This window comes from Staurois parvus, unplaced genomic scaffold (genome assembly GCF_062004578.1).
Source record: "Staurois parvus isolate SC_StPar_1 unplaced genomic scaffold, SC_StPar_1.0 ptg000513l, whole genome shotgun sequence".
In the NCBI taxonomy this organism is placed as follows: Eukaryota; Metazoa; Chordata; class Amphibia; order Anura; family Ranidae; genus Staurois; species Staurois parvus.
The window spans coordinates 2,594,135-2,620,251 of NW_028318309.1; the positions used below are offsets into that span (position 1 = coordinate 2,594,135).

At 40.5% G+C, this 26,117-nt stretch overlaps 1 protein-coding gene across 12 annotated transcripts in view; it reads left to right on the forward strand.

The window, feature by feature from the left end:
• The window catches only part of TCF4 (transcription factor 4), a 701,501-nt gene that overhangs the window by 363,027 nt on the left and 312,357 nt on the right, over window positions 1–26,117 (forward strand). The window lies entirely within an intron of this gene.

Below are 26,117 nucleotides of genomic sequence, written 5' to 3' on the forward strand. Positions count from 1 at the left end.
ATGCATGAACCGCAACCTGCATAGATGTGAACCTAGGCTTTTTAAGGGCAAATAGACAGTGCATTCTGCAAGTGGAGTGGCTCTGGAGCTTAGTGAGTGAGGTGAAAATTCACTTTGCAAAAAATACAAAATCACATTTTATTTGCCTCTAGCAAAGTACCCCAATGTGTAATGATGCAAAGACTGGTGATAGGATTGCCAGGAAAAGGTCCATATAGGAAGGGGTGGAGTTTAAAGCCCAACTCCAACCATTTTTTTTTTATTTCCAATCAAACCAATCAGATGCTGTCTAGCCCATACTGTCATCCCTGCAAGGAGAGGAGAGAAAGCTTCTTAACAGGTCTGGGGATTTGAAATCCCCACGGCTTTATCTCATCTACTTGCACCGATGACAGTAGGGGCTAGACAACATCTGATTGGTCAGAACCATCAATATGACGGTGCTGACCAATCAAAAGCCCTCTAACCCAAACTGTCATCCTTGCAAGGAGAGGGGGGAAAAGGTTTGAAAAAGATTCGAAATCCCTGCTGCTTTCTCTCCTCTCCCACTGCTGAGAATATGGAGCATCTGCCTCCACAGTATACACCCCCACATGCAGGGCTGTATTTACCACAAGGCAAACAAGGCATTTGCCTAGGGCAGCATTTTTCAGGGGAGCAGCACGAAGAAGGGACACACGTGGCATGGAGACCTGGTGGGTTCCAAGAGAGGCTGCGGGTTTCATGACGGTGTATGCACAGCCCGACTCTCGTTCCCAGGGATGTCCAGAGCTGTGAAGATGAGTGTCTCTCTGTCTCGCCATGAGGGATGGTGGCTGGTGTATGGAGGGTAGTGGTAGTGGAAGACTCTCTCGGGTAGGAGGCAGGGGTGTTGTTGGTCAATATCAGGCTCTCTCTGTGGGGGGCGCCGATTTTTGTGTTGCCTAGGGTAGCACAAAACCTAAATACACCCCTGCCCACACGTCCACTCTCCGCTCAGCATGGGATGCCTGCAGGGAGTTTTCCCCGCACTGCTCCTATGACAAGCCTGGGTTCACCCAGGAGCAGTAGGGAAACCATATGCGATTTGAACAGGAATTGCATCCCTGTTCAAATCGAGTGTTTATCTTTGCAGTGCAATTTGTATTGACGCAAATTGTGCGGCAAAATATCGGTTTCTGGCATCGGGAGCATTTTCATGAGTACTCGTGAAAATACTCAGTATTGGCACCGATACCAGTGTTAGTGCATCCCTAATTTGTATTATTTTGTCCCCACTTGTGAGATTCACTCTCCATTACCTATTCTCTGCAAAGCAAGCAAAACACATGGCTTAGCTATACTGTAATTTTAATTACCCTCTTCATAATTCTAAAGGTATTTAATTAAAATACCTCCCTTTTATACCATGCTTCCTTTAAGTGTAATGTTTAAAGTGGTTATAAAGTCAAGGTAAAAAAATTTCCCCCTGCTTGTTCCTTTCTTCTCCCTGCCTAAATACTTACCTGAGCCCTCTCTCGATCCAGAGCTGTGTCTGACTGCAGCAGAAAAGCTCTCTTTTCCTGCACTCACAGGACAGATTGAGAGCAGTGGTGGCCTTTGGCTCCTGCTGCTGTCAATCAAATCCTGTGAGGAGAGAGCTGGGGCGGCTTCAAACCACTCTGTGTGCGTCTATGGATGCGCACAGGGGCGAACTGACAACTCATGGGGTCCCCCGGGCAATTGGGGATCATGGGGCCCCTGTGTCCTTGCCCACACTCAAAATACACCCAAAAAAGCCTATAAAAGGTACAAGGGGCATGTTATGGGGCCCCCTACTGACCCCGGGCCCTCGGGCAGTGCCCGAGTGCTCAAATGGTCAGTCCGCCCCTGGATGCGCAAAACCTAGCTTGGGAGCACACCCGCACATGTGCACCACAGCAAGTGACTTGCTATGGGGTCACACAGCAGAAAAGGAGCCGAGAGTGCTGGCAGGGGACCCCAGAAGAGGTAGGGGGCCGATCTGCTCAATACCATTGCACAGAGCAGGTAAGTATAAACCTGTTTTTTATTTTAGAAAAAAAATTGACTTTCCAACCTATAGCTAGCTTTGTAAATCATGGGCAAGTATAAGGATATGAGTGCGTTTGACTAGGGCCAAATTTTAGTGGCTAGACAACTGGGTCAGATCAACTCCAAAACTGCAGCTCTTGTGGGATGTTCCCGGTCTGTGGTTTGACCTAAAGGATCTGCTACTGATTGCTTGGTGCCAGATACCACAACATACCTTCAGGGGTCTAGTGGAGTTCACAGCTCAATGGGTCAGGACTGTTTTGGTGGCAAAAGGGGAACCTACTCGCTAATAGATGGGTGCTCATAGTGTTATGGCTTTTCAGTGTATAAATGTATCAGTAATCTTTGAACACAAAAAAATTTAAAATTGTCTGATTTGGCCATTATTCTGTATTTTTTGGATAAGCTGTAAGAACGGAGCTTGCAATTGCCAAACTTTTAATCCTTCCATCCGTTCGCTCACCCATAAAGAATTTTTTTTTATAAACACAATTACCTCCTTTGCCAGGTGGGGTCTCCAGCAACTTCTCACAGCTGCACTTTCGTGTGTGTATAATATAAAAAAAAATTAAAGACGGCTTTTAAAATAAATACTATCGACCTTGTGTTTTTGTTAACAAGCTCAATGTTCCTACAAAATGTTATCAGTGTTAAGAAATCCAGCTCCGCATGATTTATTTCACTGGTAAATTATACAGCTGGTCATAGCACAGGTTTCAATATAGATTAGCCTTTCTCAACCTTTGTAACTTAGAGGAACTCTTGGAATAATTTTTAGATTTCAGGGAGCACCTGTTAAAACCAATTCATTGGGGGTCAGTGGGAAAAACAACCCTTAATATGGTGGCTGGTGGTGGCAAGAATGCCACCCTTATAGACAGCTAAAAAATATCTTTGGTGTCCTCCAGCTGGTTCTGCCAACTGGCAATGACCTGAGAACTATGCAGCCGCCATCAAATGGAAGGTCAGTCAGCCACTGCTCTAGCAAGCTCTGAAAGAACCCTAGGGTTTCATGGAACCATGGTTGAGAATGGCTGCTATTGATATTGGCTGATGGTGAACTAGTGAATGTTTTAAAGTGTGTGCCCAGGTATTATCTAGATTACCCCCAAACATCCCTTACCTCCTCTAGAGCATGTCCCATCATTTATTTTTTTCCTTTTATCTTGTTCCTATAGTTCATTTAGATAACGATTGTTTGTAGTAGAACTATTCTGGTGTGTACCTTTTAACTAAAGCATATACATAAAATGGTGGTCAGAAATTTCAGCCATCAAGGGATTGCTCTGTACAGGAGCCATAAACATGCATGTCTGCAGAATTTGATACCCTCTGCAGACACCACTGCCACCAGCCTTTTCTCAAGGAACAATAAGGATGGCAAAGGAGGATATTCATTCCAATGCAGCAGTTCATTCTCTAGAACAATCTTTCTCAACCTCTTTATCCCAGAGGAACCCCTTAAACAATTTTTAGGTCTCGAAGGAACCCATACTAAAACCAATTAGTTGGAAGTCAATGGCCCCTTACATTGCTGGTCAATAGTAATAATGCAACCCTTACAGACAGCTAAAAAATATAATTGGTGTCATACTGCTGACTTTACCAAGGGTATATGATCCTGGAACTATGCAGGCACCGTCAAATGGAAGGTCAAAGCCACAGCTCAGGGAACCCCTAGCAACCTCTGTTGGAACCCTATGGTTCCATGGAATCCCAGTTGAGAATGGCTGCTCCAGAATATTTGGCCTTATGGTGTCTGTGTAGTGTGGGTACTTTATAGCTGTAGATTTATGTTTCTGATCTGACCACTAGTAGCTGAATGATGAGGTTAAATATACTGTATATGAATTGAAATGAGGATTAAAAGGAAAATGGAAAATGTTTTCATGAACAGTTTTCAATGTGAAAGTGTCAAGAGAATAAGACATTGGTTGACTTGTTACAATGCTTATAGTAAACATCACAACTATGAGGCAGGTGAGCTTGAATGAGAATGGAGGCATTCTTTCCAATGCCTTACCCACTCTAAGCCATCCTAGCAACTTTGGGTGCCACATAACTATATGCACTTCGATTTACAAGTGTTGGCTTTTGCAGAGAAATGTGAGTGCTGGCTGCAGTTGTAAGAGATAGCCCTTTCCTCGAATACAAGAGAAAAGCCAAGAGAAGCAAAACCGACACAAACTGAAGACAAAACTAGTGAGAATCCTAAGTATTAAAATGATTCAACTTAGCTTATGGCTATAATTTTTCTTGGTAATCCTATGCAATATATTATGCCATTTAGGCTTTGTTATGTAGTCAATATCACTTGCTTTATATTTGTGGAAAGACATCTATCTATATAATTATTGTGCATTATGTAGTCATTACGCCTATAGTAGAAAACTTTCAGTTTACAGAAAAACTAGAGCCAATTGACAAATTTCATTGTTATATTTGAACTCAGAATGTGAAGTTCATTAAGAAATGGATCCTTTTGTTTCCAAAACTGGCAAAAAATAAAAATTTGTTGAACAGTGTTATTTAATGAGTTGCTGAGTTACCGTATCTTGTTTTTTACTCCGTCTCCATCTGGAGTGGCCATCTTGATAAAGGCAGTGTTTTACTTCCTTGTGTCAGAGCCTCCAGCAAGGAGAACAGTGAGCAGCACAGTACTGATATCACCACATCTCACTCCAAATCTCTGGAGACTATCAGCCAGAGGCAGCAGGTCCTTAGATCTCACTCTACAGATATACAGTACTCCTATGAGGCTGGAGGCACAGGAATGCCTAGACACACTCACACTCACAAGTTACAATTTTCAGGGTACTGATTAGGCACAGTTAACATTTCTCAGTGTTTCCTATAACATGGCATATCTTCACTTTTTGAGTTTAGATTGACTTTAAAAGAGAAGTACGGGGGTTAAAAAAAAATTATTCTCAACTGTGTGGATGCAGCATTGATATGATGCTGCATCTGTTCTCCGCTGCTCTGCGTTGAGAACTGAGTGATCAAAGACTGCTGATTGCTCAGTTCTCCCGTACGCTCTGTGCAGAGAGTGGTGACTGTCAATCTCTGGCTCTCTGCTCTGCCCCCCCCCCCCCCCACCCCCGCCAGCGCTCCTCTGAGCTGTACAGGGGATGGAAGCGGCTGGCTCAGACTCTAGGTGGCATGCTGAGAAGCTGAGCCAGCTGCCAGTTCAGGCATCTGGGTGGATCCAAACATTAAAGTCAGAGGTGTTACAGAGCCTGGACTGGCTAAATGGCATCAGCCAAAAGTAGGCTTAGCCCACTGTCAATGAAAACTGGTCACAGGAGTGCAGAACAAAGTGCACTCCTGTGATTTATAGGAGAAGTATAGCCAAAATAGCTTTGGCCATACGTCTCATTTACATTGAAGGCCCAACAAGAAGTTGCAAGAGATAGAGTTTGCTTGCACTCTCTGTGTTTAACCATTTCCATACAGGGCACTTTTAACCCCTTCCTGCCCAGGCCAGTTTTCAGCTTTCAGCTCTCTCACACTTTGAATGACAATTGTGCGGTCATGCAACTCTGTATCCAAACTAAATTTTTATTACTTTGTTCACACAACTAGAGCTTTCTTTTGGTGCTATTTAATCTGCACTGAGTTTTTAATTTTTTTGCTACATTAACAAAATAAAGATCGAAAATGTTGAAAAAAGTACATTTTTCTTTGTTTCTGTTATAAAATGTAGCAAATAAATAATTCTTGATACATTTAGGCCAAGATGTATTCTGCTACATTTCTTTGGAAATAACCCAAATCAGTATTTATTATTTAGTCTGTAAAAAAGTTATGGAGTCCCCAAACTATGGTATGTATCTGAAAATTAATCAATCCTGAAGTACTGGCGGCCAATCTTATTTCTTGAAGCCCAAAAATGTCAGGACAGTACAGATATCCACCAAATGACCCCTTTTTGCAAAGTAGACATTTTGAGGTATTTAGTAAGAGGCATAGAGGAAAAAAAAAGAATAAGGCCTCATACACACACAGAGCGTTTGCTCTTCTCCTGTATACACCAGAGCTCCTGGCAGGAAAAAAGCTGCTTAAAAAGGCGCCGAAAGCCACATATTGCAGACGTGCTTAGACATGTTTAGATGCATTTAGGTGTGTCAAGCATTTGAGCGTTAATGAATTTCATTGGTCAGAATATTAATTTATTCTGACCAATGGAATGCATTAAATCTGAAATGAACCTAAGAGCATATAACGTTTAGATGTGTTCAGTGTTTTTTTTGCCTGTCAGCTCTCCTCCTAAACTAGCTTTTCATGTTTTTTTGTTTTTTTTTCCAGCCTGTAAAGTCTTCTCTTCTAATATGCCTGTAAATGCCTATGTGCGCATGAGCACTTACGCTAACATAGATAGCTATACGCTGGAAAGAATAATGAAACGCCTGTAAAAGCATTGTGCATGAGGCCTAAAACACAGGAATTGTTTTAAGCTCAGTGCTTTAGTGTTCACTTAGGATATACAAAACCCATCCCCAGGCAAATCACCAATCTTGTCTCCAAATATCACCCAAGCCATCCTCTCCGCAACTCTCAAGATCTCCTGCTCTCAAGCTCTCTTGTCTCATTCTCCCATTCATGTCTCCAGGACTTCTCCAGAGCCTCTCCCATCCTTTGGAACTCTCTCCTATCGCTATCTCCTACTCTGACTGCCTGTAGACGATCTCTGAAATCCCACCTCTTCAGGGAAGCCTATCACACCTCCAACTAACTGAACTTTTATCACTTCCATCAGCTCATCCCCACAGTTATAACCACTTGCCCCACTCTATTAGATTGTAAGCTCTTATGAGAAGAGCCCTCTTAACCCTCTTGTATTTGATTGTATTGTAACTGTACTGTCTTTTTTTAGATTGTAAAGCTCAGCACAAACTGTTGGTGCTATATAAATCCTGTATAACAGCCTTTCCGAACCTTTTCAACACAGAAGAACCCTATAAAATAAATTTCTGATCTCAGGGAACTTCTGCTAAAAATTACTATATCTTTATCTCATGATACATTGGTGTGATGGTCAGTGGGAAAAATGCTCCTTACACTTTGGTAATTGGGAAGATTTACTGCCTTATAGATAGCTAAAAAGATCAATGGTTTCAGTGGGAACTTACCTGAGAGGCAGACATTGCTCATTAAAAATATATACAGAAAGTGCAGTGCTAAAACAAACTATTTGAAACATTCTTAATATAACTAAAAAGTCCAATCCAAAGTTTTTTGTATATGGAAAAAGTTCATCAATCAAGACCCAACAGATATCCGACAGATTCCCGGGAAACCACCAAGAGGAAAAAGATCCTTGACCAACACTAATCACACTGCCTCTTACCAGATAATATTGACTCCCAAAAAGAAAGGTCAATATGCGTTGTGTGCTTCCTGGAAGCAAACAATGGACTTGTATACAATCCTTAAGGATCCTGGTCTTCAGTATAAAACTTATGGATATACCTAAGTAAGTATTATCTTCATAGAGGATAATCCAGTTTAAAAGGAAGAGAAAACCCTCATAGTGCACTCATTTTCAAATTTGTAATGCCTCAAATGCAGTAATACACATACATCATATAATAGTTAAAACCATTAAGATGGCACTTTCCAGTGCGCTATTATGTTTCATATTGAAAACCAGGACCATTAAGGATTGTATACAAGTCCATTGTTCGCTTCCAGGAAGCACACAGCGCATATTGACCTTTCTTTTTTATAGTCAATGTTATCTAGTAAGATGCAGGGAGATTGATGTTGGTGAAGGATCTTTTTCCTCTTGGTGGTTTCCTGGGAACCTGTTGGATATCTGTTGGGTTTTGTTTTAGAGCTGCACTTTCTGTATATATTTTTGTTTATGTATTGTAACTTGCAATATTCTGCTGGCTGCTTATGTGGGGTACACCTACTGAATTTGAATAGACCATATTGTGATATAGTATATATTTTTTAGAAATTTCTCATTGCTCAAGAAACCCCTAGAAACCTCTGGAGGAACCCTTGGGATCCATGGAACCCAGGTTGAGTAACTCTGCTGTGTTTTATTATTATTATTATTAATAATAATAATAATAATAATAATATTAATAATAAATGTCAAGTCCATGCCCATTCTATTGTTCCATTCTACTACTGGCCTTTTTTTTTTTTTTTTTTTTACAAACCAAGTCTTCCATCATTTGTCCCCGGCCAGAGGTTCTTCTGGGAATGGGGACCAGTAATCTGTGCCAGCACCATTCCTGAATTTCAGGGTATATATGAGTGTGGTAGGGATATTAGACTGTAAGCTGCCTGTGCTGTATAAATGCATGAAATAAAAAAGTAATGATGAAATAAAATGTTATACTAATTATATTTAGTATCATTTTATATAAAATTCCTTTTGCAGTTTTTCTTGCTTTTTATGTTCTGCTACACAGCCTTGTCCCCATTTTTCTGCGCATTTGATGGTGGTGAGGTTTTGGGAGCCTGACACCTTCTTCTGTTACCCATTCAGCAGAATTCATTGAGCTGCCTGCAGATTTGGAAGCTGCTGACACAAGTGGATGTTATAAATGAGAACATTGTGAACTCTGTGGGTTTTCATGTGTGAATGTTCGCTCACAGGCCGCTGGAAGGAGCCATACCGTTCCTAGGATCTTTCATATGTATTTCAGATGTATTTCCATTTCAGTCTTTTACCTCACCTAGAATTTAGTTTAATAAAATGAATGAAAATTCTGGAAAAAGCAGATTTAGGCTAAAGCGAGTTCTCTGTACATGCAATAAAAATAGAGACAAATCTTAAACGTTTGTATGGATTCTGACAATGTAATATGGCTACATCCACGGACCTCAAGCTCCTGCTCTTTGCCTTTGCCTATTTATCAATAAAGTATTTTTGTTTTTTTTAAAAAGGGGCACTCTAGGAACTCCTAGTATGTTTTTAATAATCTGCTGGCTAGAAGTACAATAGCCCAACTCCAGGAAAAAAATTTAAAATTTTAAATAGATCCCAGTAGGTGTTAAAAAATACCCAAATACAGGTCAGAAGGAGGTCAACCTCGGAGGAACTGGACCAGTCATTGAATTCTGATGTCCTGCTAATGCAATCGACACAAACTCAAAGCCATCAGCACAAGTCCAAATTGTGTGTTTGTAGTGCAGCTTTACATTAAAATGAAATTCTTACAAATATAATACAAGCCTAATCTTAGACTTCCATAGTCAGCTTGAGGATGATTTTGCCTCCCCACTCTGTAAAGTCATCCTAGGACTAAGTTAAAGAGGTATAGATATTTTATACATAGTTACATTCATACAGGTTCAGTTTGGGCAGATTTAATTATCTGTATGACGAACCCGTAAACAATTATATGGATAGGTGCAATAAGGGGGAGTAATTGTGTCCAGTCCACTATATCATTTAGTCCAAGAGACCATATAGGTCAATGATAAAACAGTCCACTCTGTGGCAGCTGAGTCTATAGAGCAGGAGGCAGCTCTGAAAAATGTATCAGGGACAAGGGAGGACAAGCACCATCTGATTGTAGTATTAAAATAAGGCATTTAATGAATGAAAATAGGTGCACTCACAAAGGAAGGTTAAAACAAGCATGTTGCACTGTGTATATTGCCATCATCGGTACCAGTCTTGGTCTGCCAGGTGGAGAAATGGCTGTGGTCCTGCTGACCGGCTGCTCCGGAGACTCCCAGGGCTTTGTTCCATACTCGTCACCACACATCCTGTGTTATCTCATAGAAGCTATTCAGCCCTCTCAGTTTTGATCTTGAACTACAGAACAAATATTTATTTATTACAGGTACCTGTATAGCACCGTCAATTTACGCAGCGCTTTACATATATATTGTACATTCACATCAGTCCCTAATCCTCAAGGGGTGTACAATCTAAGGTCCCTAACTCACATCCATACATACACATACTAGGGCCAGTTTAGACAGGATCCATTTAACCTACCAGTATGTCTTTGGAATTTTGGGGAAACCAGAGTACCCGGAGGAAACCCACGCAGGCACAGGGAGAACATGCAAGCTCCTGGCAGGAGATGCCGTGGCTGGGATTCAAACCAATGACCCTAGTACTGCCAGGTGGATGTGCTAACCATTTAGCCACTGTGCTGCACAGAGTTTATGTTGTACAGATTTGAGAGTGGTTGAGTAATTTAGCAAAGACACTAGGCAGGGCTGACACCTCAAAATTGCTGTGTGTTGTCAGCCCAGGTTTCATTTCATGAGATCAACAGGTATTTTTCTTCACTTGCTGGGTCTTGACATATGCAGGGATGAAACAAGGGGTATGGATATCCATTATTTACTATGAGCCTTGTCTGCGTAGACCAAGCACCCTCATATTTGTTCTCTATTAGCTTGAACATAAGGAGCTGGAGCCAGTGTAAATGCTGTGTAGGCACCACATCATCAAGGCAACGTGAGAGAGGGATTCTTCAGAAAAGGAGGACATTACTTTGACGTTTTACTATGATGCACTGGATTCGCTTTCTCCTGGCACTTCTATAAAAAAAAAACACATTTATCTTTTCAAAATATCAACCTGGTGCTGCTCCCATGATTTCATGGGACAGCCCTTTCAAATGCTTATCCAACCCAACTGGCATATCCTGACTTATCAGAGCAGCGACACTTCGGAACACCTTAATAGATTTATTCTGCAGATAGAAACAATTTTTAGGGAAGAAAAAAATTGAGCCAAAAGCCCATACTCCTTTTCACAGACTTTCTTAGTGTTTTGCCAGAATCACAGTATTCATTTTGTGTAATTGTGGCACTTTGTGCATACGTGAGACCACAGATCATGATCTCAAATAGAACTGACCTACTAGGTTGCTACATTCAGCAATTGCCCCTTTGTTTCAGTTCCCTCCCATGTATACCATAACAGAAAAAATTAAATATTTAACCTGTGCTCATCATTCACTGATACATTTTTTTATGTCAGTGCAACTAAAAAAAATAAAAATCAGATTTCGGAAACCAGGTGCACATTGGTTTATAATAAGCAATAGGAATAATTACTCAGATAATTAAAGAGATCTCTAAATTCCTATGTTTACTTGATACTTGACTGTTTAAATTACTACAAAGATATTAAAGTCAAATGTCGCTGAGCTTCACTTAGGCATGCTAATATTTAGGGTCTACCCTTATCAATTAGAATTTGTACTGAATGTACTACTTTTTTGTTTAAATTATGTGCTGGTGTCAGCTCCTGCAAGCCAGTATTTGTATACATTTCTAAGGGTGCGATGGGCTGGAAGATATTTAGCTTAGAAACATTATATAATCCAGTCCGATAACTGTTATTATCACTGTAAGCACAGGAACCTTACCCATTTGTGCTTCTCGCTATATGAATCCTACTGAGACTTTACAGACAAAGTAACTTGTATAATAATGCTAGTCCTCCTTAACATTGGTGTTGTAGATGATTTTTACATTAGATAATACTGTGTTAAAAAAAAGAATGTAAACTTTTTTGTTTTTCTTCTCTTCAATGGGCTTAGCGCTCTATAACCCCCTAATTATGAGTTCCCAGCCCTCTCCTTCTTTAGGTTCCCGTTTAGTCCACTGTTCTTCCCATCCCAATCACTTTGCTTTCCTTCCCCCTTTCTTCCTTTACCTTCTCTCTACCCTTTCTTACATCCCTTTTCTCTTATTTTCTTGTTTTCCTTTTTCTTTTTTTGTTCCCTTTTCTCTTTTTCTGTTTTTTGTTCTCTTTCCTCGCTTCTTTTATGCTCACTTTCTTTCCTTTCCTTTTCTTTGTTTCCCCTCTCCTACTTCCCCTTCTCTTTCTTTCCTTCCCCTCTATTACTTTCCCTTCTCATCCCTTTTTTATCTTTTTCATCTTTACTTTCCATTCCCCTATAATTTCTATTCCCTTCTCTTTTTTACCACTCTCTTATGTTTTCTCCCCCCTCCCCCCCACCTTACCTTTTACTTCCCATCTTTTGCTTTTCCTTCTCTCTCTTACTTTTTCTTACCCCCCACCCCTTACTCTTTCTACTCCTCTCTTACTTTTTCTTCTCCTCTCTTACACTTCCTTCTTATACTTTCCATTTCTGACTCTCTTACTTTTACTTCCATTCTCCTAATTTCTATCCCCCTCTTTTATATTCCCTCTCCTTCCTTTATTTACTGTCTTCCTTTCCCCTCCTTTGTCTTTCCTTTCACTTTTCTTCCCTTCCTTTTCCTTTCCTTTTTCTTACTTTCACTTCCACACTCCTACGTTTCCTGACACTCATCTATTTTCTGTTTTCCTCTCTCACTTTCCCTACTGCTCTCTCCTCCATTCTTTTACTTTCTCTCTCATATGTTCCCGTCTATTTTCTTCCTTTTCTTTCCCCTCTTTACTTTCTGTTACCCTCTCACACTGTCATTTACCCTCTCTTACTTTCCCTCTCTTACTTACTCTTTCCTTCCCCACTTCCCTTCTTTTCCATTCCCCTTTCTTACTTTCCCTTCCACTCTCTTACCTTTCCTTCCCCTCTCTTACATTTTTTTCTCCTCTGTTACTTTTCCTCCCCCTCTTATACGTTCCATTCCCTTTTCTTACTTTCTCTTCTCTTACCTTCCTTTTCATTCCCCAGTTTACTTTCTGTTCCCCCCTCTTACTTTCATTTCCCCTCTCTTACTTTCCCCTTCCATCTCTTACTTTTCTCTCTCCCCTCTAACTTTCCAACCCCACTCTTACTTTTTCTTCCTCTCTCTCACTTTTCCTTCTCCTCTCTTATGTTTTGTTCTCCTCTTATACTTCCCATTCCCTTCTTTTTCCTTACAATCTCCAAAGCTTTATTTTCTTCTTACACTTTTGTTCCCTTCTTTTACTTTTCCTCTCCTTCCTTGTTTTCTCCCTCTTCCTTTCCCCTCCATTTTTTTTCCTTTTTATTTCTTTTCTCTTACTTTCACTTCCCCACTCTTACTTTTTCCTGCAACTGTCCTATTTCTGTTCCCCTCTCTAACGTCCCTTCTATTCCTTTTCCTTTCTCATACTGTTTCCCTCGCCTCTCTATATTTCCTTCCCTTCAGTGTAGCTAAACCCTAAACCAAAAATGTCAATGCAGCTTCTAAATCCCTAGATGTGGTGACCTTTATTTTCCCCAGGTGATCATGCCATTAACATACTTCCTGGGCTCTCTATCTTTCCCTATCTATCTGCACTAGAAGATTTAGATGGACTTTACAAAAGCGACTTACAAATTTAAACCTAACTCCAGCTAACGCTTTTTAAGCAGTTAAAGAAACATTTTTTTTTTCCTTTTGGGATAAAGGTTTTAAATAATAAATAAAAACTGACCACCGTAAGCACTTCTGTCTGTGCTCAGTATTTTAACTTCTTTTTGCTTTTGGATTCTCATTCCTATTCCTCACCTATCCCTATTCTCTTCCCCTTTCTTCCTTCCATTGTAAAAAGTAAAAATCACAAAAACATTTCCTCTTCAGAACACTTTAAGGAATACTATTAGTCCAACTTGAAGGTTTAGAACCCATACCAGGGTTTTATTGATGGGAGATTTATTCTGTTATTCCTCTGATGTCAGTTGTCACCGGGACAGGAAATAAAGGGGGTTTCTCCAATCTGGGTGCAAACTGCAATGTGAAACTCTTTTTTTTACAAGTGGATAATAGTTAAAACTTTTCTCAGGTTTTCATTGCTCTCTTTTTTCACTTTGGAAAAATCTCCCTTCTTGTTCTGCTCTGGTGATAGTTGTCACTAGGACAAGAAGAGAGGGAAAATCTCCCCAGTGGGGGAATCTGACACACATTATTTCTTTGCCAATTCAAAACTGATTTTTTTTTGTTTTAGATAGAATAGGAAATAGAATAAAAACCCATGTACTGTTACCCATGTCATCTGTATACAATTATACTATTTCTTCTAAAGCTGGCCACAGATTGGTAGTATTAAAATTCTGAGAAAATGAGGGTTCTAAGAAAGTTTGTTCATCGTTCTAATTATTAGTAGGTGGAATCTATGTTCATTTTCAACTGCAGTGATGGGAAAATTTGAGCAGAATCAAAACATTTTCCAAAATGTTCTAACAGTGAATGTGGTGTTCGTCAAGTCCATTTATTCCAAAATCAAATGTTAAAAGCAAATTAAATCTTTTGAATGACATTCGAATGTTCTGAGAATTTTCATACAACTTTTTCATTCAATATTCTATCCATGTATGGCCAGCTTAACTCTTTTCAAGTCTATCCAAAATATTAAAATAATTTGGATTTAGATACACATTATTAGGTCAGCATTCTACTAAAAATAAGTTCTTGCTTAAAAATGGTTTTCCTATCTTCTCCCTGCGGCGCCTAACCAAGGATGACCTCATACTCCTTGCGGCTACATCCTGGGGACATCGGGACTGCCGAAATCTTAGAGAGGAACACTTGAAACAGACTGGAGGATCTTATTGTGAGATTGCGGCAGCTCTGCATTCCCCAGGAATCTTTCTAGAAGGATGGTGACATCATGCCCAGTGAAGCGGAAGATAGGGGCAGGTACATTTTGAAACTACTAACATTGGGTGATTTTTAAAGGAGAATGCCTGAATATTATGTCAGGAGCTCATATTGTAATGCAAGGTCTGCTTTAAATTTCAACTGACTAGACATTGCAGTGTTAATTTGATGTGAAAATTATCTCTACAGAAAATTAAAAATTGTATTCAAGTATGAAATGTGACTTTTCTAAAATAATGAACAAGTGTGTTTTTGAGTTTTAAAAAAATGGTTTCCCTTTTACCAACCCCCATCACCCATATACTAGTAGCCAGTGCATAAGGTGTCATGCTGTAAAGAACGCCATGGTCAGGTTAAATGCATAGTTCTCAGCCATGTGCACAACAGGCGCTAATAGAGTTAATATCCCGCTTCCTGTGAGCACTCATTTGGCTAAGCACAATCCCCAAATGGTGTTGTAAATGAATCTTGCAGGCTGATGGTTTGTGAAGGCTTTATCTCTCCCTTTATTGCAGGCAGTTAGGGATGTGAGAAGTAGGCTGAACAATACTAAATGCGTAGCGTTCCATTTACAAGCTCTTTAAAATAAGTAGACATACATTTTGTTCTGCATATCCCAAGTGAAGGTACATTAGCCATCCCCACTTGGAATATGACCCATGGTGTTCTGATACAACGTGGAGGTCTGTGGATGGCTTCTCTCACTTTCTCGGCTCTATCTGTGCTTATTAGGGTTGCCATATTTTGAAATTTGGAAAACCAAACAGGGTTTTGGGGGATGGGGGGTTAACCTTGGAGTAGCTCATTCAAGGTTGGCATGACTCACTAGCGGTTGTTAAGATAGTGTTGCTTTAGTCATGTGGGAATTCTGAAAGAAAGTTGTGTTACTCTTGTGTGGAAAACATTTATAAATGCACCCCTAAAATTATGTTTCTGCTACAAAGCTTAATGGTGTGGATTTAATAAGCTGTTAAATTGTGAAAACATTTTTTTTTAGACAATAAGGACTTGTTCCAACTAGTACGGTGACCTGTGGTTGTCCTCACTGGGTCAACACAAGTCACTGCTAGGGCTAAAATTTAGATCTTTAGTATGTGGTGCTATGTGAATGAGCCTCTTCAGGTTTGAGGAATCTGACATTATGTACACATAAGGACAGGTCTTTCGTCATAATAAAAGCTCTAAACGATACATTGTAACATTTGTAACAATATATAAGCCTATTGACATAGATGCCGCTGCCAGCACTCCTAAAACACTGAGCGGGACTTGGTTGTCAAACTGGCAGCTGGGTCCCACAATTACACTATGCAAAGCGGGAGGGAAAGGTCTGGTTTGTTATGCAGTGTGCCCAAACCAGATCCTATGCATACCAATTGGGGGAGAAGTAAGGACATGATAGGAGGAAGAGAAGAAAGGTGAAGGAAAGCTAAGACTGGAACAAGTATGTCAATCAAAAATCAAAGTGAAGTTGGACTTCTAATCTGCCTACTGCATCATCATGACAATATGATTACTTTTACAATGGTTTACTGTTACGAAAAGTTTATATTAGCATTAATCAGAAAAACAACTCAAAAATGTATCAGAACTGATTATTATTGGGTACAGAGTCTAAGTGCTGCCACCTGTGAGTCACAACCACAAATGAGTTTCCAAAGAGGGGAAAGAACTCTGAGGATCCCAAGGTTTAAAAACAATTGCAAGCTGGCAGCTGGGTCCTAGGAGAAATTACACGTAACTCAACATCCCTGTTGTAGACTAGATCATTATATTGGTGGGGAGGAGGCTACCAGGTCAGGACCATCTTAACTCATAACAAAGCAATGCCGATTGACCCAGAAAATCCCACCTCAGGAAGAGTTGGCCAGTATTGCTAGAAAATTTTCAGAGCATTCATTGGTAAAATATTGTTTCCCCATGCTTCCATAATCACCTAATTTGGCTCATGTTTCTTTTGTGTGTGAACATTTCATTATAAAAAGTAATTTTAGCAAGATTTCCAGACACAAAGTAAAGGGCAGCCATTTTTTAATAGATTGACAAAAGTGCTTCTCTTTATTCTGTTTGACAGCTACAGCTTTCCAGCCTACAGTTTACACATACACTACATTGCCAAAAGTATTGTGACACCCCTCCAAATCATTGGATTCAGGTGTTCAAATCACCTCCATGGCCACAGGTGTATAAAATCAGGCACCTAGGCATGCAGAATGCTTCTAGAAACATTTGTTTAAAAATGGGTCGTGCTCAGGAGCTCAGTGAATTCAAGCATGGTACCGTGATAGGTTGCTACCTGTGCAAACAGTTCATCCGTGACATTTCCTTTCTACTAAATATTCCACGGTCAACTGTTAGTGGTATTATAACAAAGTGGAAGCAACTGGGAAAACCAGAAATTCAGTCACCACGTAGTAGGCCACGTAAAATGACAGAGCGGGATCAGTACATGCTGAAGCACACAGTGTGCAGAAGTCGCCAACTGTCTGCAGAGTCAATAGCTAAAGACCTTCAAACTTCATGTGGCCTTCAGATTAGCACAACAACAGTGTGTAGAGAACTTCATGGAATGAGTTTCCATGGCTGAGCAGCTGCATCCAAGCCTTATATAACCAAATGCAGAGTCGGATGCAGTGGTGCAAAGCACGCCACCACTGGACTCTAGAGCAGTGGAGATGTGTTCACTGGAGTTAGCAATCACACTTCTCGGTCTGGCAATCCGCAAAGGGTGGGCCAAGTCAATGTTGAACTCTACAGACTTAGAATGGGATGCCATTAAAATTTGTGTGCGTGTAAAGGGAGGCGTCCCAATACTTTGGTAATATAGTGTATATACACTGTTACTCCATATTATTTTTTTTATTATTAGTATAAAATATTTCTTGATGCACATTTAAAGGATAACTCAACAACAACAAAAATGTAATATTGTAGCTTACCAGTCCTTGTAGTGGTTGTATTGGTTTTTGTTTTTTAAAACTAAAAACATTTTTAGCAGATACAGACCTGTAAGCAGGTGTTAAGTCCCTTTAGTTTTAGCTCCTCCTTAGCAGTAGAGTGTGACATCACGGTTACCCTTTAAAGTGGAAGGAGAGGTAAAAACCTCTGCCTGGAGTTACAATGAAAGGATGCCAGAGAGGTTTCTTGGGGATGCTGTCCCCTTCAGGGAGGGGCTACAGAGAACTTTGCCCTTATGTTTACTGGGAGTTAGAGATTGGACCTAACCTCAGCCGTGAGTATCACAAAGCCTGCCTTCTATTCATCAGGATTCAGTGATGTGATCTGTGGAATTGACCTGCCTTGCCATTTTCTGGAAAAGTTGTTACTATTAAATTGTGTGGTTAACTACATTGCTGACAGTAAAGAAATTGCGTGTGCAATAAGAAACCTTTGTGTGGTGTTTTACTGGGATTAATGTGTTGGATACAACCAATGCCTGGGTAAGGAGTAATGTACTTTTACTGGTACAAAGCTGGTTGGTTGTGGAGTGGGTGGTAGCAGAGGCTTGTGTCAAGGGCCTTGGGTGGTCAGTTGGGCTTCTGGAGCTTTTGTCTGGACCATGGAAAACATAGGCCTATGTGAGAGTGCTCCAGGCATGAAGGGGTTAATGTTTGCAGTGAACACAACAGGATGTAAAGGAAAGCTCTAGGACTGGCATCCATGCATAGGAACAGTATGTGGCTTTGCGTGAAACACAAGTGTAATGCCCTTCAACCCTGTGTGTAAAGGCAGAGTCCAGCTGTGTGTGTTGGTATTAGGTTGTTCTTCCTCTTTCAGGCCTGCTGATCTATGCTCAAGAATGGTCAAAGCAGGCTTCTTTCTAATTGATCAGATATGCATGCTGGGTATTTTGACCTGCCTTTCCCTCGTAAGACTACACATAGATCTATGAAGGTTGACTGATGTTCAACTGGCTTGAGGTACTAGGTTGAAGGGACAGGTCTGAGAACATGAACAATCTGTTCAAACGTTTCTTTTCAAGTGCATTCTCAGAAAAGGATTCTGGTGATGAGCAGCACTGGTAGACAGTGATGGATTTTGCTATCTTGAGGGAACAATAGAGATTGGGAAGGGTTTTCAACATTGCCAGATCAGCTTTTTCCCTAGGTAGAAGGGTTAGAACCACTGCCATTTTGTATTACTGACTGTATCACTGCTGGGGAGGTTTCCCTGTTTGTCCAGGTAACCATTGTCTTCTAATGAGGACACCTGTTCTGGTGACAACGGTCTTATGCTGACCATACACTGTTAGAAAATTGTTTGATACACTCGATCATTCGACTTAGTGGGCTCATTTCAGTTATCAAAATGCATTGGTTTCATGGCAAAAAAACTAGCCGTCATGTCAGATTTTTTTGAGCCAAAACGATAATTGTTTTCAAACAGTAGTGGCATAGATCTAAAACAGTTTGAAAAGATCTACAGGGCATGCGTGTGTAAAAATATAACCTCAGAAGCAGGGGCGGACTGACAACTCATGGGGCCCCTGGGAAATAGGGGATCATTGGGCCCCTGTGTCCTTGCCCAAACTCAAAAAAGCCTATGAAAAAGGTACCAGGGGCATCTCATGGGGCCCCCCACTGACCCCAGGCCCTCGGGCAGTGCCCGAGTTTCCAAATGGTCAGTCCGCCCCTGCTCGGAAGTACAAGCAATGAAAATAAAGACCTTTCTTTTAAATACAGTTGGCGATGGGAGAATTCACAAAGGTCAAAAAATCTTTATATCATTTGCATTAATCGTCGAAAAATGGACCATTTATGTTGTTAACAAGCAATAATACTGTATGTCGACAATTGGGGAAATATTTTGATACAATCATGGCATGCACATTCAAGGCAAATCTCTTCTACACAGATGGCAAAAAAACATGACAATGGTTGTATCCATTCCAAACTGTACCAAAGATTTAAAAATGGCTTTTAGATATACTTTAACTATAAACAGTTTCTAACAATTAGGTTAAAAAAAAGAGTTTTTTACATTTGCAGATATTTGTTAAGCCACGCCATGCAAAGGCACCTCTATAAAGTTGTCCTACTGCCAGCTATATTAGTGCCCAAATTGGTGTGTATAGATACAGTATATATGATAGATAGATAGATAGATAGATAGATAGATAGATAGATAGATAGATAGATAGATAGCAATGTTTACATGAAAAAGAAGCTATCTAAGAAAGGTTTTTTTGTCACTTGTCATAAGAGAGAGGTCTTCACATCTTCTGCTGTGTCATCAACACAGGAAGTGAAGGAAAATCTCCCCAAAGGCAGGAAAAAAACTAACCAGTTTAGTCATGCCCTACAATATCCAAACTAAAAAAAGAGAACTTAAAGCTTGAATCTCAGCCAAGTTTAGTGAATGACCCTAGTGTCTGTCAGCATCAGAGAAACCATTGTTATATAAACATGTCCAAGTAGGTTAACAATGAAATTGCAAAGCCACACACCAATGTTTATCCTAGTTAGGCTTCAGCTCATCTCCCCCCATAACTCCCCTCTAACGCATTGCACCCGCCCACAGGCTTAGTCATTAAGGTCCAAGTTGGTGTTAAGAAAAGACATTGATGTACAGTTGCAACAAAAAGTATGTGAACCCCTTGGGATTACGTGGAGTTTTGCATGAATTGGGCATAAAATGTGCTCTGAACGTCATCTAAGTCACAACAATAGAAGAACACAGTCTGCTGAACATAATACTACACAAACATTAGATGTTGCCATGGTTTAATTGCACATAACATGTAAACATTCACAGTGCAGGGAGGAAAAAGTATGTGAACCTTTGGACTTAATAACTGGTTGACCCTCCTTTGGCAGCAATAACCTCAACCAAACGTTTCCTGTAGTTGCAGATCAGACCTGCACAGTGATCTGGAGTAATTTTGGACCACTCCTCTTCACAAAACTGTTTCAGTGTAGCAATATTCTTGGGATGTCTGGTGTGAATCGCTCTCTTAAGGTCATGCCACAGCATTTCAATCGGGATGAGGTCAGGACTCTGACTGGGCCACTCCAGAAGGCGTATTCTGTGCTGTTGCAGCCATTGTTTTGTTGAATTACTTGTATGCTTTGGGTCATTGTCCTGTTGCATCACCCATCCTCTGCGGAGCTTCAGTTGGTGAACAGATGGTCGTATGTTTGATAAATACTATTGATAAATATATATGACCCAATCTGGGTGTTCACCTATTTTAGAATACCAACAAAAGACCAGATTGTAACCTGACTAGTAGAGGTCATTTATAGTAAGGTTTTCTGAGTTAGCTTGCAGAAATGAGTTCTGGGAGATGTTTGAAAGGCTCATGTGCTACAAATGTCAAAAGACATTTGATACATATGGACAGGGATTATGACACAAAGCTTTGTTCCTTCTTGCCAAGCCCTACCCCTGTTATGATAGTGCCATACATATGGAGAGGGTTTATAGCACAAAGCTCTGTCCTTTTTTTGCCAAGTCTTACCCCTTTTACTATAATGTTGTAGCTGGTGGAAAACTCTGCATCATCTCCATGTACATAGCAGGCTTGGCTAAGTGTAGTCCCGCCTGCTGTCATTGGGAACCGACTGCCTGTACATCTGCCCAGTGTGTCCAGCACATCTGCACCCTTGCAAAGAATGTTATTATTGGCAAGTGTGGCCCTGTTCATGCACATTAGATCAGGTTGTATCTTCTCATGAGCTGGAAGAACAGCAGTCTTCAGCTAGTTTTCCCTACTTGTCACCACTTGGCCAGCTACCAAATCTCTCTACCTTATTAGTTGTCAGGCTGAGCAGTGACAGCCATGGGGCTGTGGATGATTACAGCTTTCTCTGTAGATCTCTGGTAAATATGTGACACCAGACTATAATTTCCAGGAGCGGTGAAAAAAAAAAAAAGCTGTTGTGTGAGAGAATTGTCAATCCAAGTTCTGGAATTGGGAGCGATTTCGGAACACTTAGCTCTTCATTTAAAGCGGACTTTTTATAAAAATGAAAAGAAAAAAAGAAAACTTTATAACAAATTACAAATGGGAGAAAAATGGTATTATTCTCTATATTTGGGTATATAATTTCAGACCAGGTGATGTCAAACCAGGGGTCAGCCGGGGGAATGTAAGAGCCAAGCTGAGGCTAATGCTACATGAACTCATCCTCAGATGCAGAAAGTCACTTTTGAGACAAATTCAGTTCCAGACTGGAAAGGGTATTTCCCTGTTTGATTTTCTATTGGGCAGTAGGTAGCATGAGAATTATCTCAGGTGGGCAGACCTCAAGATTCAGACAGAAAGTCAGCAGTGAAATCCTACATATTTTGCTCTATACAGTTTTCCTTTAATGCTTCAGTTTTATCACTTCAATAAAGTGAAGAAGTATGTGCCGAGGGCAGAAAATCCCTACCAATAATTTAGAATGTATCTGCATTATTCTGCTGAATAATGCAGAATTTGAACTAACAGTTCCCTCCTAGCTAAGCATAAGCACCACATAGAACAAAACACCTGTAAGTGAACAAAAAAGTGCATGTGAAAAACACACACAAATAATGCACTTAAAGGTGTGTCTCTAGTCCATCTCCCAAAGAAGTTGGACCTTACCCTGATCCCCCAGGGAGAAAGACACCTGGCAGTGGCAGAGCTCACATTTGGTCCACCTAGCTAAAGGGCCCGGCAGACCCCTCTCCTCATGGTCAGTGGAAGCTGACCACCGAGTACTGGGTAAGGGGCTCTCCAGAAGGGCGACCCCCACCCGGTTCAGGGGAGGAAGGAAACGAATGGCCATGCATCCTCCCTCTAGACTTCATCGTAGGCCCAAGGACCCACACCCTCCATCCAAGTGAAAAGAAACGCAAACAAAAGTGCAAAGTGACAAATGTGTGGAATACATAAATGCTAGTACAGATGCATTGGCTTGGTCTTCCCATTCATGCCATATACATCAGGCAGCCTCTTCCAGAGCAGTCTCAACCATTGGTTCTCACCACTTGTCGGCATTGGTGAGTGCACTAGTGTGTGCTGAAAAAAGCAGAACATGTTATGCATCATTACAATGCATCAGCCTACTGAAAGTGACCGCAGGTGTGAACGAGCCCTTACTGCTGATCTTTATTTCGTCTTTTATATATATATTGGGATTAGGCAATGTCTAAGCAGTCACTGAAATCCTTCAAAGGCAGTGCTAAATGGGAAGTTTCATGCAGTACATCTTAAGATGGATACACACGGTCCAAATATCAACTGGCAGTCATATGAAACATGTGTACAGCTGTCCTTCCGACAAAAGCAGATCAGCACTCACAGCCATTACTCTGTTGTGGTGGGGGGGGGGGGGGGGGGTAAACAGTGGGTGAGATCGCTGCACTAACATTGCTTATTTAGTACAGCGATCTCTCGTTTTTTGTTTTTTTTGTTCACCTCGCTGAGTGTACCAGGCATAACGAAATGCCAGCAAAGCCTTATTCTGTTTGGTCCTGTAATGTAACCTCAAGCTGTATGTTATTTCTGTTAACTAGAGCAGGGGTCTCCAAACTATGGCCCTCCAGGTGTTGAGGAACTGCAAGTCGCATGAGGCCCTGGAAGACTCTGACAGGCACAAGCAAGACTCCCAGAGGCAGAGGCGTGATGGGACTTGTAGTACTTCAACAACTGGAGGGCCATAGTTTGGAGACCTCTGATCTAGAGGAATGGGGGATGAATAAGAATTCCCAAAAATTCAGTGTGTTTATTTTTTTTATTTAAAAATATGTTTGAAAAGACTGGAGTTTTTCTTTAATGACATGGAATTACAAATCTGCTTTCCAACCAGGGGCAGACTGACCATTTGGAAACTTGGGCACTGCCCGAGGGCCCGGGGTCAGTAAGGGGCTCCATGAGATGCCCCTGGTACGTTTTTCATAGGCTTTTTTGAGTTTGGGCAAGGACACAGGGCCCCTATGATCCCCTATTGCCCGGGGCCCCATGAGTTGTCAGTTCGCCCCTGTTTCCAACATTATGTAGATTTGCATAATACAAGATATTGAAGTGACTGTTGAATCAAATTTGTTTTAAAAGCAATGTCCCCTATATGAGGGTTTTAGAAAGGAGCACAATATTTTGTTTGCAGTGACTTGAATTCAGTTATCAATGTTGCCTTTCTGACTTGCTAAAAGTCACACAACTGCTCCAAAGGAGGGGGATTGCCAAAGCATGCAATGTTACAATTTGCCAAATATTGTGTCCCAAAAGAAAATGATAAATCTATATTCACCCTACAGTTCTGTTATTTTATTCTGAATAGTTGTAACATTTGGGGGAGTCAACATAGTTCTATGAACATTTAGGGATGTTCCAGTATCTTAGTTCTGTTCTAAAAAATATATTTATATTCTGGGAAATACTTAAGTTGGAATCAAAATTAAGATCTGTGTTGTACAAAAATCTTGTGTTTTGTGCTGTTTTAAAATGTTATATGTGTACAGATAGATATAACAATGTGTAAACCATCTCTGTATCCAACAGAATGTTTCTATTTTGTACCTTTGCTGAACATTTTACTTTGACTTGGTACCAGGGATTTGTAACCCCTTGTACAGTAGAGCTCAGACTGGGAAAAGGAGGGGCAATACTCTGAGCCAGTCATTCTTAGCTGCATGCACATGTGCTAACAAGTAACATGCTGACAATAGAAGATAGCAGATATATGACCCTATCAGTCTACTGCTGCTGCTTACAATATCCAGTCAGGTTGCCTGAGTCCTGTGTACCTCCTGGGAGGGGCAATGTCAAGAGACTTCCTCAGTTCTCAAGGTTTCAGCGGGAAGTTTAAAGCTGAGCAGCCTTGGAGTGGGGCCCTCATTATCCGTATGTTTTGGTTGGAAGGAACATCCTGATTCCTGCGTCAAGAGACTGCCTCAGTTCTTGCACTTCCAGTGGGAATTTCAAAGGAGAGTGTCCTTGATTATCCATGTGTTCTAGATGTGAGGAACTTCCCGATTCCTGTTTCCCTCCTGGGAGGGGCAACGTCAAGAGACCACCTCACTTTTTACGATTCCAAGGAGAGGGGCCTTGGAATAGGATTATCCGTATGTTCTGAATGAGAGGAACATCTCATCTGGGACTTTCTGCATGTCCCAAGGCCTTATTGTGGGCCTCAATATACTTGTGTCTTGGGCCCGCTTTCCAGATATAAAAAAAAGAGTGAGTCTGGGATGTGCAATTTGCAGAGACAGGGTAGTGATGATCAAAGCCGGGAAATAAGACCTCTACTACTCCATCAATAACTGGGGGCCTGCTGGGTGCATGGTCCAGGTGGGTACATGGTCCAGACTCTACTGCTAAAGCTGGACCGACCCTCTTTGTTCTTTTACTGTTTGGGGTCAAAGATCTGACTTCAAGTTAGTAAGGGAGCTATTTGCTGGAAATACCCAGCTCTCTAAAAGAAGTTGCTAACAATTGTATTACTTAATGGTTGTAGGAAAAAGGTCACCAGCTTGGCTGTGCTGTTTGACAGAGCTTTTTAAATCCCAGGGCTGGATGGGCAAAAATAAAAATCAGTTTGCAGTTAAGACAGTTCTCCTGCAGCTGTGTTGAAGTTGTTTGCCTGGAGTTCAGTGTCAATGTAGGCAAATCAAATAGTTTGAAAATGATTAATATTCTGTAAGTGAACATTTGTCATTTTCTTATATCCATTCATTTATTTATTCATTATTACATTATATATATATACATATATATATATATATATATATATATATATAATAGCCCAAGAGTTTCACAAAAGCTTTTGCATGGGATATGAGCAGTCCTCTCTTTTATGTTTAGTTAGTTTTCTAAATTAATTTTTTTTTTTTGTGGACCAGAAAAAAATTATTTGTATAACAGTCTCCATCTTCAAAATTTTACAAAATTTGCACTGAGACCCCTCATTGGTAGTTTAGTGTCACATAATGCACTTAATTTGGAAAGTTCTAAACCTTGCCCTAGAAGCGGAATATTCCCATTTCTTCTGTTTCCATCTCACGTGTAATATTGGACCAACTGCTCCCTAGATGAAGACGTGCCCCTTTGTTGAGCTATTTAGGAATCCTTTAAAACAAGGGCTCTTTGTTTTAGTGGTGGAGTGGCTTGTGAATTTTTTCAGTCCTCAGTGGGTTAACTGGAGAAGAGCAGAACAGTCATAATTGGCCCATTTAGGGTATTTTGCATGTGAATACTGCGTTAGTGAAGCATTACTAAGTCTGTTGTGAGTGACATGGTGATTAGAATATAGATTAGGCAAAACACATTCTGTACTTTATCAAGTACAGTAATTAGTTCACTCGGTAAAAAGTTGATTACAAGTACAGATAAAGTTAGATTTTTTTTCCTCTGCACTTAATTTTAAATTTTCCTAATTTTTTATTTTTTTCATAAATGATAAATTTGTTCTTAATATAAACGAGGAGAGATCTACACCTGCTTAATTCCATGTGAGAACAATTAAAAGAACAATGTATTCGCTGCTAGGTGTAATCAAGGGACTTGTGTGTTATGGGTAAGTTTCAATGTAGTCTATTGCAAATAGTAAATAGATTTGTGCTGTTGTGATTAACGTTGACTTATTAGCTTTATTGAAGTTTTTACCCTGTTGACAACACCGACAATTTTG